Here is a 20217-nt window from a genome sequence, read left to right as displayed (position 1 = left end):
GAAGCTCAACATCAAAAAAACTAAGATCATGGCCACTGGTCCCATCACCTCCTGGCAAATAGAAGGGGAAGAAATGGAGGCAGTGAGAGATTTTACTTTCTTGGGCTCCTTGATCACTGCAGATGGTGGCAGCAGTCACGAAATTAAAAGACTCCTGCTTCTTGGGAGAAAAGCAATGACAAACCTAGACAGCATCTTAAAAAGCAGAGACATCACCTTGCCTACAAAGGTCCGTATAGTTAAAGCTATGGTTTTCCCAGTAGTGATGTATGGAAGTGAGAGTCGGACTATAAAGAAGGCCGAAGAAGCCGAAGAATTGATGCTTTTGAATTATGGTGCTGGAGGAGACTCTTGAGAGTCCCATGGACTGCAAGAAGATCAAACCTATCCATTCTGAAGGAAATCAGCCCTGAGTGCTCACTGGAAGGACAGATCCTGAAGCTGAAGCTCCAATACTTTGGCCACCTCATGAGAAGAGAAGACTCCCTGGAAAAGACCCTGATGTTGGGAAAGATGGAGGGCACAAGGAGAAGGGGACGACAGAGAATGAGATGGTTGGACAGTGTTCTCGAAGCTACGAACATGAGCTTGACCAAACTGCAGGAGGCAGTGGAAGACAGGAGTGCCTGGTGTGCTATGGTCCATGGGGTCACGAAGAGTCGGACACGACTAAACAACAAAACAACAACAACATTCTTCTTGAAAAATAATTGCCGGAACTCACCACGAACCTTTTTTTTTTTCTTATAATGGCAATGGCACCCACCCGAGAGGTGCCAGAGCAGAGTTCTAACAAGTTGTAACTGAAAAAAGCCATGCATTTACTCCAGAAGAAGAAGAAGAAGAAGAAGAAGAAGAAGAAGAAGAAGAAGAAGAAGAAGAAGAAGAAGAAGAAGAAGAAGCTCCCAGTTTGGTGTTCTTAGTTTGGATGGCTGGGAGAATATGTAAAACAACTTTGCGAGAGGGACACCTGAATGCTGAGTACTGTATACTTTTTTTAAAAATATATTTTTTATTAAAGATTACTCTTTGCCCTGCCCATAACAGTCTTAGGTGTGCCAAGCCTATTACTAGACCCCATACATTAATTTCATTTACCAGAGAAGTACAAGTTGGGGCCTGCAACGAAATGTTGCAGCGTGAAGTGATCTACCCAGCAAGCCAGACCTTCTGAAAGGGTGCTCCATTTAATATCCCCCTAGTTTTTCACACGCCACCACAACAGGCGTTCAACATTATGCAGCCAATGAAAATTCTTATTTCTTATTGAGCTGGGGAACCATCAGGTTCTCTCTGCCCCCCCCAAAAAAAATACACAGAAAGCCCCCCCCCCTTATTTCTATGTAGTCACATTTTGGCGACTTGGCCATCATAAATCAGCAACTGGATTTTTCTTTAGTTTATTCAGGTGTAATCTGCACACAATGTTGTAATCTGGAATGTCGGTTCAGTATATCTTCCCCTGCCTTCTGTGTTTCTCCCAATCAGCATTCTGTGCCCACTGAACATGCTCAGTCCTGTTGGGGGGGGGGTGGGCTTTTTTTTTTTTTAGTACTAATGCAGACCCAACCACAGTGGTAACCTCGGGTTACAAACGCTTCAGGTTACAGACTCTGCTAACCCAGAAATAGTACCTCGAATTAAGAACTTTGCTTCAGGATGAGAACAAAAATTGCGTGGCGGCGCAGCGGCAGCAGGAGGCCCCATTAGCTAAAGTGGTACCTCAGGTTAAGAACAGTTTCAGGTTGAGAACGGACCTCCAGAACGAATTAAAATCTTAACCCATGGTACCACTGTAGTGCTAAGGATCCTGTTGGGAAACTATTGGGAAATGTCAATGAATAGTACATTGAGGAAACTTTATTGCTTTTTCATCCTTTTTTTTTAATTGCCTGATCCAACCCTTCAGGATAGGGATGGCTATAAATCTAAATAAGTTATGATTGGAAGCAGAGAGGGAATTGCAATTCAGAACTGTTGGAGTGTGTGTGGGTTTTTTTTGGGGGGGGGGGGGCTTCAGTTCATAGTAATAAACCATGTCAGAAAAGGCTGACATGGACCAGAATGGCCTGTGAACTTGTTGGAAGTAAAGCAGCAAAGCTTGCAATAAGTTACCTGGGCCAGTGGGGGGAGCCATAGACAGAAAGGCAACCCATTTTTCCCTTGTGGGTTCCTTCTTAAGTTGATTGTCTTTTTCTCAGGCTTCACTTCCTCCCTCCTCTTCCTGTGTCTCTTTTGTTAACCTCCATGGCACCAGGAATGCTTGTACCAGGAATGGCTTTGTTTTCCAGAAATAATAAACCTTTAGTTTCTTTATTCTTCCAACCATCAGTTTTTAGCAAGCTATTTCTGCACTCCAAACTCCCAACACTATTCCAAATCAGTTTTTTTACCGTAAAGTCAGAGGCATCTGGGAAGCAGGAAGGAAAGATACCCACCTATCTCTGCAGGAACTTATACTCTTGGCTAAGCAAACAGTACCCATATGGGGAGCATCGCTACTAGCCATGCCCATAGCATTTCACACTCTGTTAGAAAATTAAAATGCCAAAATCACACCAAAATGGAAGAAAGCAACACAGAGGAGGCAGGGGAGGGGGATTTTCACAGACCATTGGACAGACAGTGCTTTATTTTAATAGACTGCTGAAATAACACTGTGGCATGACAATAGGCAGGTGGAGCTGGGACTGTGAGGGTCATTGAGCACTTTGAATTTCCACACCGCATTACAATTATAGAAATCGTGCTGAGGGAGGGGAGAAAAGAACCACAACTTTTTGATGATCCTCTGTGGAAAAACTCCCGGTGCTCACTGGCCCAGAAAAATATTTTTTTCTTACCTGCGGTGGTTTAATAAACCAGTAGCAGAGCATTAAAGCATGACATAAACTACTGTCTGGTGAAAAGAATTAAACCGACCAGCTCTAAAACCACGTCTTGCGTGCAGTCATTTGCGTGCCTGGCTTCCAAAATGGATAATTCACCGTTACTCTCCGTACATTCAGCAAAAGAGGAAAAGGGAATATCGAACAAGAGAGTGGGCCATATTCATGAAGGGTAACAAAAACACCTCATAAAGCTAAATCTTGTAACGTAAGAATGGCCTTGCTGGATCTAGCTAAACTGGGAGATGCGGGTGGCGCTGTGGTCTAAACCACTGAGCATCTTGGGCTTGCTGATCAGAAGGTCAGCAGGTCGAATCCCCGCAACTGGGTAACCTCCCGTTGCTCCCAGCTCCTGCCAATCTAGCAGTTCCAAAGCACACCAGTGCAAGTAGATAAATAGGTACCGCTGCGACGGGAAGGTAAACAGTGTTTCTGTGCTCTCTGGCATTCATCACGGTGTTCCGTTGCACCAGAAGCGATTTAGTCATGCTGGCCATGACCCGGAAAGCTGTCTGTGGACAAACCCTGGCTCCCTTGGCCTGAAAGCGAGATGAGCGCCGCAACCCCATAGTCGCCTTTGACTGGACTTAACCGTCCAGGGGTCCTTTACCTTTTGCCTAAACTGGAGGAAGGGAACCTGTGAGTACCCAGATGTTTATAGAGTACAAACCTCATCATTTTGGCTGAGACCAATGGGGGTTGTAGTCCAACAACACATGATAAGGAACATGTTCTCTTGCATGAGAAGGAAACTATGGGGAGAACTCATCCCATGTGACAAACTATCGACAATTCCTTAAAAAATGGCAGCTGTATTAATTCATTAATTTCCCTCATATCACAGAGAAGATGAATTTGGCCCATTGCTAGGAGTCTTTGGCAGCCATGGAGGCAATTTTATCTCCCATGCAACATCCTGTTCTTCAGATATTCCATTTTTGATCTGATTCACATTTTACTACCTCCCCCCCCCCCCCCCATGACCTGCTAAGAACACACAAATGAAATGAATAGCATTCCCCTTTCCTTATTGAAGACCTCTTTCTCTGGGTAGGGATGGGGGTGAAATTCAATTCAGTGGACATTTAAATGCAAACCTACAAAATTTGCTCGCTCTGTAACAATACGTGAAGTGAAACACAGCCACCCACTGAAATTCCCACTTGCCTGAATTTTGCAGTGCAGTTCTCCAACCAAGTAATGTGTGCACAAATGTATATAGGAGGCTAAAGTGTGCATATGGTTGCTTCTGTTTGTGTAGCCTACATACAAAAATGCATTATTGACTGAGATCCAGTGCCGAGGGCCTTCTGGCGGTTCTCTCATTGCGAGAAGTGAGGTTACAGGGAACCAGACAGAGGGCCTTCTCGGTAGTGGCACCCACCTTGTGGAATGCCCTTCCATCAGATGTCAAGGAAATACGCAGCTATCCTAATTGTAAAAGACATCTGAAGGCAGCCCTGTTTAGGGAAGCTTTTAATATTTAATGCTGTATTGTTTTAATATTCAATTGGGTGCCGCCCAGAGTGGCTGGGGAGACTCGGCCAGATGGGCGGGGTAAAAATATATTATATTATTATTATTATTATTATTATTATTATTATTATTTATTATTAGGGAGAAATTGTAAGAATGTTTGTACTAGGCAAAATGGCATACAAAAAATGTGCATTTTAGAAAATCACATTAAAATGCAAACACCAGCACACTTACATAGCACTCAGTTTCAGAGTGTTACAGAGTGTTACACTCAGTTACAGGAATATTTCACTAGATTTTATACCAATGGGAAAGCACCACCAAGTTCCAGCAGTGCTTCTTATGTATGTGACAATAATGCCTTGCCTTGAGCTATTGACACAGATATTCTGGCAGCACAGTCCCTATGCATATCTGTTTAGAAGTAAACCACGTTCAGTTATTCTGGACTTACTCCAAGATAGGGATGGGGGAGAAATGTGGCTCATTTTGCATTTAAAGGGGAACCTACTTAACCCATACTTTCTGAAACAATGCAAAAACCAAATCACAGCCATCCTCCCAAAGTCACACTTTTCCAAATTTTGTAATGTAGTTCTCCACCCCAGTAATGTCTACAAAAATGTATATACCAGGGTAAAGTGTGCATAAAGATGCATATATTAGTAAAAATGGCACGGAAAAGTGCATTCTATCAAGGAAATTTGTTTTGAAAAAAACATGTATATTAGAGGAAAGTGCATGCAAAAATGTGTTTATTAGGAGAAATTCACTGCAGAATTCTCATGAGGGATACATATATATATATATATATATATATATATATATATATATAATGTTGAAATATGGAGAACTGAACTTAGCAAATGGATTCGCCCAACCCCACTCCCATGTCACAACGACACCTTTCACAGCCAGTTATAGCCAAAATATGCAGTAGGTACATCTCTAAAGGTGATGAATGATGTGTTGAATTTTTTTGTACTTTAAGCCAGCACATTTGAATTTATGAACATTTATTATTTGTAATATTGGGACCCAGGTGGCGCTGTGGGCTAAACCACTGAGCCTAGGGCTTGCTGATCAGAAGGTCAGCGGTTCGAATCCCTGTGATGGGGTGAGCTCCCGTTGCTCGGTCCCAGCTCCTGCCAACCTAGCAGTTCGAAAGCACGTCAAAATGCAAGTAGATAAATAGGAACCGCTATAGCGGGAAGGTAAACGGCGTTTCCATGTGCTGCTCTGGTTTGCCAGAAGCGGCTTTGTCATGCTGGCCACATGACCTGGAAGCTATACGCCGGCTCCCTCGGCCAATAATGTGAGATGAGCGCGCAACCCCAGAGTCGGTCACGACTGGAACTATGGTCAGGGGTCCCTTTACCTTTACCCTATTATTTGTAATAAGATCTAACATTGCAGTCTTACAAAATTACTGAAATATAATAATTAATTCCCATTCACAAATAATCAGTGTATACAACTAATACCTTGATACAAAGAAACCACACTCGTAGGGTGGGACTTCTGTGCATATTTTAAGACAACTGTCTGAGCAGCATAGCAGCTACTAAAATCATTCCTTACTAAGCTTCATTCAATGTTCTTTCAATGACAGCCTAAGTAAAATAAACAGGTCTGAACTTATTGGAGTTTTGTATTTGGTGCCCAGAAAAACCTCATAGCTTCTGGCTCTTTATACAACTAAGATTTATAGTATCTATTCTCACCGTGCAGAGTCCCAAGATAATGTTAATAGATGGCTAGTTTCGCCAATAAATCCCTCAGGAAGCCAAGAGAAATATCTATTTCAGATGAATTGTTCAGAACTAAATCCACATCCCAAATGGTATACAGTACTTAGGCTTAAGAGACTCAGCTTTAAGGACGCAAAAGGCATTTCTCTCAATTCCTAGCTGAAGGAAACACCGAGTAAAAAAGGAGAATTGTGGGCCTCTGGTATCTAACGCTCGTGATACTCAAGGGCTAAAGTTCTAATTTTCTTCAAAGGAATTGTGCTGCTTTGTGCAAAGGAAAAGATAAATTTCTCAGGGACTCGGCCACAATTTCTCTAGGCCACAAGGAAGGTTGCAGCAGTCATGTAGGAAAACCTTGAGATACCTTTCAGAAATAACTATAGTGCTAACTATCGAGAGGACCTGAAAACTGCATTCAGATACTAGGGGTATTTTGGCTTGGACTGAGACGGTAACAAGACAACAATGCAAGCCATGAAAATAATCAGACAACTGGGAATCATTCCTTGGCATATAGATGATGATGATTATGATGATAACACTACTACTAATAAACACAACTATCAACATCATCATTAACATTATTATTAACAAGATTTCTTATCAGCCTTTTATCAACAATGGGATGTGGGTGGCGCTGTGGGTTAAACCACTGAGCCTAGGGCTTGCCGATCAGAAGGTCGGTGGTGGTTCGAACCCCCGTGACGGGGTGAGCTCCCGTTGCTCGGTCACAGCTCCTGCCAACCTAGCAGTTTGAAAGCACGTCAAAGTGCAAGTAGATAAATAGGTAGCACTACAGCGGGAAGGTAAATGGCCTTTCCATGTGCTGCTCTGGTTCGCCAGAAGCGGCTTAGTCATGCTGGCCACATGACCCGGAAGCTGTATGCCGGCTCCCTCGGCCAATAAAGCAAGATGAGCACCGCAACCCCAGAGTCGTTCGCGACTGGACCTAATGATCAGGGGTCCCTTTACCTTACCAACGAAATAAAAATGAGATATTATAATTAGTCAAAACAATTTACAACCAGAAGAGTCATTTCAGTTGTAAACAGGTGTCTTCAGCTTTAAATGATAGATAAATAGATATATGTACGTTTTCTTTGAAAGTCACCTTCTAATAAATCTATTCTAACAAACCTTCTAACAAGTCGAACTATTTGTCTATCTAGCTCAGGATAGTCTACTGCTGTGTCTAGGGATGTACATGCCTCAAACTGTTCTGATATTCATTTGTGCATTCATTTCATATATTTTTTATTCCACCGCAATTGGTTCATTTTTCACAGTGCATGTTCCATTTTGTCATTTGCTGGCATGGAAATATACGTAATTTATATGAAACATAATAAGGCATGCATATCTCAGCCATCAGCAAAAAGAATTATCTCCCCCTGCATGTTCCCTGTGTGTTAAGTCTTCTGCAGCAAAAAAAAACACAGAGTTGTCAATTTTCATGTTGTATTTTTTATAAATTCTATCTTAATCAATTGTTTTATATCTAGTGTTAGCCACTCTGAGCCCAGTTTTGGATGGGGAGGGCGGGGTATAATTATTATTATTATTATTATTATTATTATTATTATTATTTTCTGACACTTTAAAGACAAAGTTAATGAAATGATGACTAGTGGCCTATTACAAAAACACCAGTGAGAGCCAGTGTGGTGTAGTGGTTAAGAGCGGTAGACTCGTAATCTGGGGAACCGGGTTCGCATCCCCGCTCCTCCACATGCAGCTGCTGGGTGACCTTGGGCTAGTCACACTTCTTTGTAGTCTCTCAGCCCCACCCACCTCACAGGGTGTCTGTTGTGGGGGAAGAGGGGAAAGGAGACTGTTAGCCGCTTTGAGACTCCTTCGGGTAGTGATAAAGCGGGATATCAAATCCAAACTCCTCCTCTCCACCTATGGCTGCAAACTTAACCATGTGTACTCATAAGTAAGCCCGGTGACGGAGGAAGCTGCTCGGGCACCCAGAGAGGCAAAGATGGCATGTACCCAGGAGCAGGGCGTCCCTATGTAGCGCGCATGTACGGCGTCATTACGTACAACGCATGCGCCATACACAGCGATGCCGCACAAGCTGCAGCCATGAACAGAAGATCCTCCACATGTGGCTGTGGCAGCGGGGTGGCTGTTCCCGCTGCCGCAGTGGGGCACTGCCTTGTCACCCCCAAGAGATGTAGCACCAAGAGCGCCCCGTCCCCCGCCCCACCCCCCATTGCCACCTCACTGAGTAAGCCCTACTGAATTCACTGGGACTTAGTCTCTGGTAAGCAGAACTAGGATTGCAGTCACTCTTGCTACCTTGATTTCACAGTTCACTATAAACATTTCGTTCCTATCGCCTTTCCACCATTCAGGCATCTGGGAGGGGCATTTTAATTAAAAGTCAAGAAAACTTGAGGGGTGCAGGAAGGAAATTTTAGATTAATTTTGCTTTTAGAATTCAGATTTAGGGTGGTCAAAAACGGTCAGACAAATACAGATGGTTCTTGTCAATTTGACAGAGGCCGAGACTTTAGCTTAGTAGCAGAGATAATATCTAATAAAAGAGATCAACTCTTCCCTTGTGAAAAGAACAGTAATAAGTACTAGATTCCTATGGTGTTTTTTTATTTTAAATTCACCAAAGGAGGCAGATAAAGGCTGAAATCCTAACCTCACTTACCCGGGTGTAAGCCTCACTAGAAACAATTTGGATTTGCTTCAGAGTGACCATTGTTAAGGCTGAGCTCTTAGAAAAATGAATATATAAATTGAAATATACTCAGAGTCGAGAGTGAATTTCATGCTCTTTATTCAGCTCGTAGTCATCAAGGAGAAGAAGAGAAAAAATGCCCTTTTCCCAAAGCCATCTGCTTATATACATTATTTACACAATGGGCTTTGCGTGATTGGCTACTTCAGGCTACACCTGTGGGCCAATCAGTTTGTGGATTGACAACTGCCAGCAGCCTGATTGGCTGCTCCTGCAGGCCAATCAGGTTGCGGATTCACTTCCACCTGGAGTTGGATTGGGTGGCTCCTGCGGGCCAATCAGACTGCTGATTCTGGATCCTATTGTTCTATGATTCAGCTCAGTACAAAACATAAATTAACACCTAAAAAATGTGTATCACAAAGCAATTTGTGTATCGATTGATGTGGCATGTGGGCTTGTTGTAGGCACCTAAGGCAAATATCTTTCACAGAAGCAGTTTGTGCCCCAGCAGGAGTCGAATGAGTGGACAAGGGGAAATCTGCTTGATCCTCCATTTTCAATGGATTCCTCTGCCATCCCTAGTTGTGTTGAAACTGCCCTTCACTCTCCCCAAAGCTTTCTTCCTTTGCGGAGAGGCTTCTGTTTTTCTTCCTCGTTCTCAGTTTGCTATTGAATTTTTTGCAGGCGTGCGGTTGAGTTTACCTTATCGCTACAAGGCTGAGGAAGGTGCCGCTTGCAATGTGTGTTTTCCTCTCCATTCAGTATTTCTCCAGGACACCATAACCTCCATCGCTTGCACTGTCTTCTTTGAAGAAGCTTTTTAAAAAAGAAATGAATAAATGAAAAACAACAAAAGGCAGAAGAATTTTTTTGATACAGCGCTAGTATTGGATGCAGCAGTTTGCTGGATTTCAAAGGTTTTCCTCAGCCCTACCTGGACTACTGACCTACTGGTCAGGGGTACCTTTACCTTTACCTGGACATGTCAGGGATTGAAACGAGGGTCTTCAGCATGCAGTGGTATGCATCTGCTACTGAGCTAGGGTCCTTCCCTGCATTTTAGCCAAATTACTGACCAGCCACTGACCAGTGCATTGTGCTTAGGGCTGCCATAACACGTCTCAACAACTTTTCCAAAGAAAACCTCAACAATTTTTGTGTCTGGATTTTCACTTTTTGAAATATGGCACCCTTAATTCTGCTATACTGAGGGCATAGAGAGTTAACAAACCGCCACTTGGGCTTCCTGCTGTAGATGAAGCATGGATGAAGGGCAAGCCAGAGCAGATTTTCTAGTCTTAGTTATTACAGCTTTGATCTACATATGGTTTGTTTTGTATGCCCCCTCTTGCTTCATTGTTGATCCTTCCAAACAGATGGCACTTGCCAAAGCATCTGGCTAAATATTTGCTCTAAACAAAAGAATGAGGACTAGCTGAATTTATGGTGGCTAGAAATACCAATGGACATTAGCTAAGACCAGTCCAAGCAGAAACTCATAATGGCCCTGAGTTTTACAGATTGCTACCTCCTTCAGTGGGACACAGGTGGCGCTGTGGGTTAAACCACAGAGCCTAGGGCTTGCTGATCAGAAGGTCAGCGGTTCGAATCCCTGCGATGGGGTGAGCTCCCGCTGCTCAGTCCCAGCTCCTGCCAACCTAGCAGTTCGAAAGCACGTCAAAGTGCAAGTAGATAAATAGGGACCGCTACAGCGGGAAGGTAAAATGAATAACATTAATTAGAATTAATAACAAGTTTCATCAAGTCCTGTTTTGATTCATTTCTTGACAAAAGCCGAGGACCTGCTTCTTGGCCTCTGATGTAGCCCTCCCTTTTTTCCTGTGTATACACTTTTCCTGCAGCCTCTGTGACTTGTTTCACACATCTTTCAATCCCTTGACCTTCTGGTTCGCCAGAAGCAGCTTTGTCATGCTGGTCACATGACCTGGAAGCTGTACGCCGGCTCCCTTGGCCAATAATGCGAGATGAGCGCACAACCCCAGAATCGGTCACGACTGGACCTAATGGTCAGGGGTCCCTTTACCTTTACCTTTACCTCCTTCAGTAAAGAGGCAGGGACCTCTAAATTTCATTATGGCTTGATGCTGTTTGTATAACTAGGGCCACCAATGCTAGAAACTGGCTAAGTCTGAGCACTTCTCACATTCTTCTACCTATTCAAAGCTATTCTAGTATTGTACATATGTTGGAAATTCCCAGCGAAATGGGAAATAAGTAGCCTCAAAATAAATGTAAAGTAAACTATAAACTTAAAGCTGGAATTCATAAACTGAGTTGAAAATTGATTATTGGTTTCCAGGAAATTAGGCCCAGTATGATTTATACAGAAACCTAAAAGGACAAATATGGATGAGAATAGGTTGAAATACAAAGATATCCTGATGGAGGTGGGAAACCACTTTAAGTTAAGGCCATATGAACAACTGAAAGATAGGTTGAGTGACTGGTTTCAGTATGTGCAGATAAATGAAGCATTCAAGCTAGATAAAAAAATAGGATTCCAGACAGAAAAGTCGAAATTAGAAACGGAGTTATTAGAGACAGACTACAAGAATTTGTCTAGAATGTATAATTTGTTGCTAGAATGGCATTTGAAAGATGAGCAAACAAAATCAGTGATGATTGAATGGGCCAAGGACTTGGGTCATAATGTGATGATGTCGGAGTGGGAAAAATTGTGGAAGAAGGGTATGAAATTTACGGCTTGTACTGTGTTGAAGGAAAATTTGATGAAAATGATGTATAGATGGTATTTGACGCCGGTCAAGCTGGCTAAAATGTATCACAAAAGCGACAATAAATGTTGGAAATGTAAGCAGGATGTTGGCTCATTCTACCATATGTGGTGGACATGCCCTAAGATAAAAGGCTTCTGGGAAATGATTTATAATGAGTTGAAAAAGATGTTTAAAAACACATTTTTGAAAAAACCGGAAGCCTTTTTGCTTGGAATAATTGGGGAAGAAATCCCCAAGGACGATGTTAATTTGTTTATGTATGCCACCACAGCCGCTAGGATCTTAATAGCACAATATTGGAAAAAAGAGGAACTGCCTTCGAGGCAGGAATGGCAAATGAAAATGATGGATTATATGGAATTGGCAGAATTGACAGGAAGACTCCGGGACCAAACAAATGACAAAGTTTTAAAAGATTGGAAGAAATTTAAAATATACATAGGGTATGAATTTGAAAACTAGATTTTGAACATCCAGGAAAATAAAGAAGTTAAGGCAATAGGGAAATAATAGAAGATTGAAAGGGAGAAAATATGATAGATGATATAAAGATGAAATTTTTGAAGTGTTAAAGAGACTATATGATGGGTAAGAAGGATGATTTAGAAACTGCTACAGAAGTTTATAAAAAAGAAAATCAGATAGTAGGGAATTGGGGAAGCCAGAGGACAATGAATATTAAAATGGATTAGAGATGATATATTTTTTTTGTTGTATTTTTGTATTTTTGTATTTCTGTATTTTGATGTTTACTTTTTGTATTTGTGTTCTGTATGTGTGTTGATAAAATGTTTAATAAAAAATATAATTTAAAAAAAAGTATGATTTATACAAAGCGACAGAGTAGTGGTGTAAAACCACTTACAGGAAGTAAGTCAACACACTTCAATTAATCTAATACTGAGATTTATCAACTAGAGCAGGCATCCCCAAACTTGGGCCCTCCAGATGTTTTGGACTACAATTCCCATCTTCCCCGACCACTGGTCCTGTTAGCTAGGGATCATGGGAGTTGTAGACCAAAACACCTGGAGGGCCGCAGTTTGGGGGTGCCTGAACTGGAGCATGGGTTGATGAATCAGTAGGAAACAGTTGACTACACTTATTTTCTGAGCCTATTTTGTTCCTGGTGTGGTATTACAATAGGGAGGTAGTGTTAGTATTTTAGCTATCCTTAGCTGCTACAGCAAGGACTAGTGTGATTAGTTTAAATCACATGAGTGTCTGAAAGAGTGTGAGAATGGAAGTCTGTCTTCCGCTGAGGTGTTGTTATTGTAATGTTAGTTTCACTTCTGATGTGTCGCAGTTCTGTACTGTTGTTCGGAGAACCCAGACGTGATTATGGAGCCTCTGTACAGACTGTAAAATAAAGTAGTTTAGAACTACAGGTGAGTCTTTCTCCTCGCTGCAAGATGCTACAAGACCTGCGTGCTCTTTTCATGAGGAAAGGGTCGTGTATTACTTGTGCTCTGGACTGAAGGGACATGCCAGCCAGAGAGGGCCACCGGGAAGATGCTCCAGAGTATTGGGGAGTATGCAGTCGCCCCCAGAGTGTTTTTCCATCAGGTAGGCAGGTGTTTTGAAGGCATTTCCTCCTAGCACTCAGTATGTGGTACCTTTTGTTTTTTAAATGTGCTGCACATTAATTTGTTCATTACCCCTCTTATTTCAAATTGGTATAGAGACTTAGGTTGGAGTTTTGACAATATGCACATTTCGTTACATTTCAGGCTACTTATTATATTTATTGAGACTTTAAAATCACGTGTAAATTGATTATATAGCAAATCACTTCAAATGTAGAGTGCAAAATATGACCATGCATAAAAATGAATGGTGCCTCTGATAATACGTAACAATTAATCAACATTGGTTAATGAGGACAGAATACAGAAAGGCGATTTCATTGGAAACCACCTTGATAAATAGCTATTTGACATGCTCTTGCTAAAAGTTGTGAAATAAATTATCAGCACCACAAGAGATTGAGATAATGGGCTCCATCTGGGATAAAAATGATTTAAATCCAAACCAGCAGCTGAGAAGGGGAATAAAAGAAGGAAGCTGGGGGATTCTAGCAGCCAGAGACTAAAAGGGCAAGAAAGGTAGTTTAGGAAACGGGACCACAAACTAAATGAAATTCACACAAACACAAAATACTTAAATGGGATCCAATGTTTAAACCATTTTATGTGGCCAGAAATTGATCGTGTTGGTCCTTTCTCTGTTATACTGCATTTCTAAGTCCCAACAAAGCATTATTTGATACGTTGTATGTTGGTAGTACTAATCATGTTATACTCCTGCATGCTGAAACGACAGGTTGAGGAAATGTATTAGCCGGAGTGCATCTTGCACATTGTCTCTAATGATTTATCTTTACTACCTTCATGTCCAAGATCTCTACACTAATGAAGCTGACACACTGTGAAAGAAATCAGATTGTTTTCACTTGGATTCCTCTTCTGCTGGCAAGGCAGAGGGAAGGAGAGGCTGCAGCCCCTGTAGGTCAGAAGGATCAGGGAGTGTTTTGTCATAGAGCAACAACCGAAACGTAGTCGGAAAGATGGATGAGCCTGGCGTACAGGGCATCTAAAAATATTCTCACTTGTGTGGCGAGTATCAACGCTGCAGACTAGCCGACAGTAACCTTGCCATCAGCATTCACGGGGAGATCAGAAAGTGCCAGAGCCCATTGTGGAAATGAATTAAACAGTCTGGGTTTCATAGTCACCAGTCCATATCGAAACCTTGTAAGGGACATCCAAATAATATTATTCCCACTAGGGAGAGGGGAAAAATTTGATTCAGTTTTCACTTAAAGCAAACCTACCTAATTTGGACTTTCTGAAACAATAAGTGAATCAAAACGCAGCCATCTTTTGAAATTCACGCGTCTCTGAATTTTGCAATGCAGTTCTCCAGCCAAGTAATGTGTACGAAGTCATATATACTAGGTTAAAGGTGTACATAAAGATGCTTGTGTTAGTGGAAAATGGCATACAGAGATGCATTATATTAGGGGAAATTGATTTGCAAAAATGTGTATATTGGCAGAAATAGCAGATTAAAATATACGCATTAGGAGTAATCCAGACTAGAATCTAAAGAATGCTCATGAATATATATGGAGAGAGAGAGAGTCAGACACATCCAACTCATAACTCATGTTCTTAACCATTATACCACAAGATAAATTGACATGACACCTTCACCTGATGCATGCTTAAATTCTCCTTAAGCCACTTCCCATCCCTGGAGAAATGTTGTTGCGAGCTGGGCACAAGCCTGACCCATGCGCATGGGGCAGGATAGCCCCTGCACCATTGGGGAGTCCTCAGCAGCAGCATCCCTTGGGCCAACCTATCCTGTCGGCCCGGGGGTGCGTGGCTTGGGCTATTTAAACTGCCTGCGGCCGAGGACTTGCCCCTTTTCCTCCTGCTTGCTCACCTACCCCTCCTAATTCAAGGGTATTCCATTAAAGGAACCCAAGGGGCATGGTCTCTGTCTGAAGCCCCAGTTGGGGGGCAAGGGCCATGCCACGACCCCTAGCGGTGACCCTGGGGGGAGTTCCTAGTTGATGTGCATTGGCAGGGCTCCCCCTACTGGTGGTTAACCCTTCCAAGACTTCCTGCAGATGGGCAGGAGTCAGATATACCTGTAGTTGTTTGGTTTCCAATGCCTAAGACAGGCATCCCCAAACTGCGGCCCTCCAGATGTTTTGGCCTACAACTCCCATGATCCCTAGCTAACAGGACCAGTGGTCAGGGATGATGGGAATTGTAGTCCAAAACATCTGGAGGGCTGAAGTTTGGGGATGCCTGGCCTAAGACAATATCACTCACATGCTGTAACCAATAAAATTGTGGCCTTTTTTCGCCCATTAACCTACAATACTGGTTTCATGTGTCTTTATTTCAACATCTCGGAAGGGTTTGGGACCTTGCCACACAACTATTTTGCAAGAAAATGCAGCTGAGCAAATGGAGGCACAGGTTACCACATTATAGGGTTGTTTGGAACCATCCTATGACGAGAGATCTATGGTGAATTCAGAACAGTGGGAGTTCAGAATTTAAACTCGTCAAGCTAAAAAACAATGCTCGCCCCAATTTGAACCAGCCCCTAGACCTTTCCAAATTTTAGCTTAGCTCGTGATAGGCTTCGCCCGTCCCCTTCCACCAAAACTTGCTCAGAGCTCCTTGCTTGCCAGGAGTTGATCGTGAAAGCTGCATTATATTTTACTGGTAGTGCTGCACATTTCCTAAAAGTCAATTGCTTACAAAGCCCTGAAACCAATTGCAAAGAGGTGACAGAGAGACTATTTCAAATTTCAGTGGCTGGCAATAAAGTGCAAGTGATTTATACCATCTTCCCCCAAATGGATAGTCACAAGGTGCCATTTTCACCAAGGACAGGACCCCACTTTCCCATTTAGTGAAGCATGGAGACCCTGATCTTTGTCACAGATAAGATTTTGGTTCCAGGGCTCAGCAAAGATTCTTTCTCCTCCTTTGGCTTCTTTCAACTCAATTTACCTGTTATTTCGTGACTGTGTTTTCATAGCGGGAAATATCCCACGGGATTAAACCCATTGCAATCCCTTCTTCTCTGATCAGAAAAAATATTGTGTGTGAAGTATCTGTGGATTACCTTATTCAACTCAAAATATCCCATTATGGCTGTGCCACAACTTATCCCCCAAGTGTGCATAAACCTAAATTAGATTAATTCTTACCCTGAAGGAACAATAATTTCAAAATAGATAGCTATATTATTACTTGGAAATTAGATGACGAATGTAGTGCGTTTCCCAGGGGGGCATCCAAACAGAGAGACTGATCGAGCTGTAGGCTGCAGACTCCATCTGCACTTTGTCTGAATTATCTTGTCAACAGGAAAATATTCTCTCTCAAAGTTAAGCTAACCTAATCAAATTCATCTGAGCTGCTTGGTCTTAAGCTAAATGTTTGGAACTTTATTTCCATGAGTCTGGGCTCCAGTGCGCTGCTCAATTTCATTACCGCGGACAACCGCCGCTCACACAACACACCAACCTTCCTAGTCAATGCAAATTCCTAGCAGAAAGCAGGAGGGCTCCATTCAGAGTTTCTTATTAGGTAAGATGAGTGAGGCTGTGAATCAAGGGCAAAGTGGCAGTCCGAGGCTCTTTCCCCAAGGACAGACCAAAATGGTCCAAATGCATTGGAACAAGACCTGTGCCAACACAAGCACCTGGAACATTAACACCACACAGGCAGGCTACCCAGCGGGTCCAGCATGCAAAAGGCTTCCAATCGCCACAGGAAGCTCCCAGCTCCCACTTTGCAATATCAAATAGTGTTGCGCTGTGAAATTACACCCAGCCTGTTTTCATGGATATCAAGAATTTGCTGCCCGCAGATAAGTTTTAGACTGGGTCCTAATATGAAATGAATTTAGAGTGACCCTTCCCTGAAATGCCAGACAAATGGTAAGTAAGGTCCTTATATTCAGTAAGGAAGGTCAAAGAGGACCCCATCTTCCGTAAAAAGATTACACAAGTGTTTTTCAACTCTGGGCCCTGACCCATAAAAAAATCAACATGATGTGGGAGAGATGATATCTGGGCTGAGTTTGGGGAACTTTATAAACTTTTCCATATAGCTTGGGAAGTTCATTTTTAAAAAGAACATTAACCTAAAATTCTGTGTCCTTGTGTCTTTATTCTCATGGGGGTGGCTTGGGGCTTTGACACGCAATTCAGTAAACTTTGTTAAAGCAAACTAGTTCACCTCGAACACTGGAAATCCAGTAGATATTTTTGAAATCAGCCCCTTTATGCCATTCCATTTCTGGAAAAGACTTAGGTAAGGAGTTCCACTAGCTCTAATATCCACAACGGTGCATCTGGGAAATGTACTGAATTTGAGGCAATCCTGCTTATCTAGAGCTCTGGGTATAATGCAGATCTTTGGACCACGGCTTCAGTGTTCCACTTTCCAACTCAAAGGGATTGCAGACCCTTTTCTTCCAGGAAAATTATTCAGGATTGTCCTGGCGATATCACCTACTCCATACTTTGCATGCATATCACCTTTAGAGCAGTTGAAATATTATTCAGATTATGACAAACTGCCACATCAGATACATTTAGCTCCTTGTTGAGTGCTCATCCTGCTATTTCCCAGTCGTAAAGAGGAGGAAAGTGTCAAGAAGATATTGTAACTTTGAAATGTTTATTTTAAGCTCTCGTTTCCAATCCTCTTCAATATCTATGTTTGTTGACTAAATGTCACCAGAAATTACACAACTCATGTATCTTACAAAAAGCCTCTATTATCACTTCTGATACATCTACAGCAAGATGCAAGAGAGGTTGAGGTGGTGGTTCAACACAAGATTTTACTAAGACTTTTGCAACCTTGAAAATTAATAGTGTTCTGCTAATTTGGCTGCATGTCTCACCAGTGCTGAAACTACCCAGTGGGACAAGTATGGCAGGAAGCAGGGAAGCCAACAATAGATGTGGAGTCATTGATAAGCAGAGCCAGCTAATTCTCGTTTTGCCCCCATCCTCCTCCGTTCTGAAATTAATAATGGCAAGGAGGTAGGGACGAAGGAGGACCTGGGCAAAATACAGCCGGTAGGGGCTGACTGAGGGCAGACAAAGTTGGCCAGGCAGTATCCCATTCATCCTAATGAACCAGTCTCCACTGATTAATAACCATTGAACTTGAAAAGTGTCCCCGGATTCATTGAAAAAAATCTGGTAACCTTACTTTACACACTTAGGACTGGGTGCCTATTATCAGAAAAACTATTGTTACATGCCGTATGAAAATAAAATGGCTATAGATAAGTCAGTTGTTCAGTTCTGTCTTTTCAGAAAGGCTTGATTTATTGCCTGGAAAATGGGGCAAGTGTGGGAAATATGCCAGGAATTCCATTGTTGAAATGGATCGTTTAAAATAAGCCACAGTTCAATGTGCATCTCTTTCAAAAGGTTGTATCTGGTAATAACACCACATACAGTACCGGTTACAGGTAGGTAGCCGTGTTGGTCTGGGTCGAAGTAAAATGAAAAAATTCCTTCAGTAGCACCTTAAAGACCAACTAAGTTTTTATTTTGGTATGAGCTTTCGTGTGCATGCACACTTCTTCAGATACCTGAAGTATCTGAAGTACCTGAAGGTATCTGAAGAAGTGTGCATGCACACGAAAGCTCATACCAAAATAAAAACTTAGTTGGTCTTTAAGGTGCTACTGAAGGATTTTTTTTCATTTCACATACAGTACCGTTAAAGTACAACATCCCTTTCAGTAACTATTCCTTAAAACAAAATATAATTCAGTTTTACCTTACCTTCTAAAGTTAATATTTTGAATCAATCCATTAATTTTATTTACTAAATTTTTGTACCGCTGTTCATCGAAAGATAACAGGGCAGTTTTCAGTGTCTGGTCTGTAACACTTGTCACTCCTACGATTTTGAGATGTCATATTATGCCGACAAAAAATATATCTACATGGTACAATTTAGGATGGATTCAGGCACTTAAAATGTACCAGTGATAAAAGCCACAGCAACAACCCCCTCTAAAAATTCTCTCTAATAATGCTTAAGTCTGTCAAAGACTACAACATCCCTAACAGCAAAGCAGGCATAGCATTTCAGCTTTGCCTGAACACACAGGAACATCTTGCGGGAAGAAAAAAGTGATCTCAACAAGTTTACACCTCTTAAAGCCACTTCCACAGGCCAGAGAATGTGCTAATATTGTCATCCTACATAAGCACTCGACCTGACAAACCCCAGAATCCGATCTAATTGGATATTTCTTCTTCTGTCAATTATCCTTGCTCCTGGAAAATGCCAGAAAATGGTGTAGCCCTCATATGTCTTCTGTCTCTATGTGCCTGAAGGAACTCTGTTTCCTCCTCCAGACAATGGGTCCCAGGCTGTTTGCCTGTCAGCTAAAGATATGCTACTCGTAAGTTACTGAACTTAGGAAGTGCATTAGCCAGAAATGAATTAGCCAGAAATGACTGTGTTATTTTTATTTCTATGCCATCTTGTATTTCTGCCTCTTCCTTACATTGAATTTAAATAAATAGATTCTTTCCATTTGGATTCTGGAGCTGACCAAGGGTTTTACAGAGCAACAAATGGGTCTCATTCATGTGCCCAGCTCTCTTGAATTCACAAGTCTGCAGGGAGTGGGGAGCGGTGTTGCAGTCAGTACTGCCTGCAGGCTCCACATAGGCATCAGACTGGTCGTTGTGATAGCAGGTTGCTCGATTAGATGCGCCATTGCTCCTGTGCAGCTTTTCTTATTGTGGGAGATTGTTGTTGTTGTTTAGTCGTTTAGTCGTGTCCGACTCTTCGTGACCCCATGGACCATAGCACGCCAGGCACTCCTGTCTTCCACTGCCTCCCGCAGTTTGGTCAAACTCATGTTCGTAGCTTCAAGAACACTGTCCAACCATCTGGTCCCCTTCTCCTTGTGCCCTCCATCTTTCCCAACATCAGGGTCTTTTCCAAGGATTCTTCTCTTCTCATGAGGTGGCCAAAGTATTGGAGCCTCAGCTTCACGATCTGTCCTTCCAGTGAGCACTCAGGGCTGATTTCCTTAAGAATGGATAGGTTTGATCTTCT

The sequence above is a fragment of the Zootoca vivipara genome, chromosome 9, assembly GCF_965207765.1.
Source record: "Zootoca vivipara chromosome 9, rZooViv2.hap1.1, whole genome shotgun sequence".
NCBI lineage: Eukaryota > Metazoa > Chordata > Lepidosauria > Squamata > Lacertidae > Zootoca > Zootoca vivipara.
The sequence above is the reverse complement of the archived record's forward strand: the minus strand, read 5'-3'. Positions refer to the sequence as shown.